General features: G+C 46.5%; 1 pseudogene; it reads right to left on the reverse strand.

Moving 5' to 3' along the window:
• Positions 1-453: 453 nt before the first annotated feature.
• Positions 454-1,358, reverse strand: LOC129691530 (serine/threonine-protein kinase 16-like; annotated as a pseudogene).
• Between the last annotated feature and the right edge of the window lie 409 nt (positions 1,359-1,767).

Here is a 1,767-nt window from a genome sequence, read left to right on the forward strand (position 1 = left end):
TTCTCACAGGGACTGAATTTAAGTCACCAGGCGTGGAGGCAAGCAACCACTGAGCCATCTTGCCAGTTTCAACCGTATTGCTTTTTAAAGTCATTAATTATTTATTCCATTGCTTTAATAGATAGCAAATAAATTAAGGTATTTTTTTTTCTTCGTCTTGCATTTTAGTAACTTCGGTGTTTCAAAGTTTTTTGTTTGTTCTTACTCCCAGATTTGGAGGCAGAACATGCTGTGTGCCCAGCAGCCCAGCTTTGAGCCGTATTTTCTGTTTCACTCCCCCCGCCCCAACTTATCCTAGGCTCCTTGCCAGGTATTAGGACAAGAGAGCAGACACACAAGGACCCAGCCTCCTGGCCACTAGCTGTAAAAGCCATCCTGAGTGGAATGGAAGGAATTCCAATGAGGGATGAAAGTAGCTTCCTGGTCATCTTTTCAGCATTCCCACTGATATGATCAGTTTTGGGTGGTGTGCCAGCCAGGAGCTGGTGGCTGCAAAGCCTCCAACTAACAGAGGAGGACAGGAATAGGAAAGAGCTGCTAGGGATCCATGGTCATCAGAGAGGCCAAAAGCTGTCTCAATGCTGAAGAATGCCTGGGGCTCTGAGGGATGTTGAGTTCATTCTGCACAGCAAGGGCTACGCCGTCAACCTTCTGGAACACCATAAGGGCCTTCCCCAGACATCATGGCATAAAGGACACAGCCTGGGCAGCAGATATCAGTCTACTCAACTGATGACACAGCAGCTCTGCACAAAAAGAAGCTCAAGTGACCTGTAGGACATGGTGCACCACTGGGCTGCCCAGTCTTGTAGGGCCAGGGCCTGGTGTGAGCCACCTAGATGCATGCTTGATTCCTAGAATCCATGATGGCTGTCCCTCATCACCAAGTAAAATATTGGTGGGCTTCAGGTCCCCGTGCACATGAACTTTGGCGTGAATGGTCTCAAGGCCTCTGTAGACACCCAGCAGTGACTAAATCAAAGCAATGATTTGGTCGTCAGAGAGGAAGTTGCCTTGGTCCTTCAGCCTTTCCATCTCACAGCGCACGTCTCTTAAAGAAGGGTAGCAGCAGCCAGGCTTCATGCTTAGCACCTTGTTTTTTCAGACAGTAAGCCATAAGGCAAAGGATCTTCGGATTCTGGAAGAGACCATGCGTGTCTGTCTGCCTCTCGCTGGGCCTCTTCTTCCTAGTCCTGCCGCTCATGATACAGGATTCGCTTCAGGGCATAGAAGTTGTCCTTTATGTAACTAACTCCTATGTGAACCCACATAGCTGAATCCAATTTTCGGCTGAAGTGGTAATGCTCATTGTGAATGAGAACAGTTCCCTGGGAGCAGGCATACAGTGTGTGGCCCATAATGTCTCAGTCACCCTTTTCAAGGATGATCTTTCTTCCAGGGAGAGTGGCCTCTTCCAGGAGGGCAGTGGACCATGCTGGCTTGGGCCTGAGCAAAGCACTGTTTCAAAGGTTTTTTTTTTTTTATCTGTTTTGTATTCTATCATTTTTGAGGCAAGAGGGCTGGAGAGATGGCTCAGACATTAAGAGCATTGGCTGCTCTTTCAGAGAACTCAGGTTTGAGCCCCAGAACCCACATGGCACTCACAGCCATCTGTATCTCCAATTCTGGGGGTCCATTCAGGCTTTTAAGAACACTGCATGCACATGGTACAAAGATACAATATAAACATACAATACTATAAACATACAATAAAATAATTTTATTTTTAAATTGTGGTAAAAGAATTGCTCATAATATCCCTTTATA

This window comes from Psammomys obesus, unplaced genomic scaffold (assembly GCF_907164565.1).
Source record: "Psammomys obesus unplaced genomic scaffold, mPsaObe1.curated_primary_1811, whole genome shotgun sequence".
NCBI lineage: Eukaryota > Metazoa > Chordata > Mammalia > Rodentia > Muridae > Psammomys > Psammomys obesus.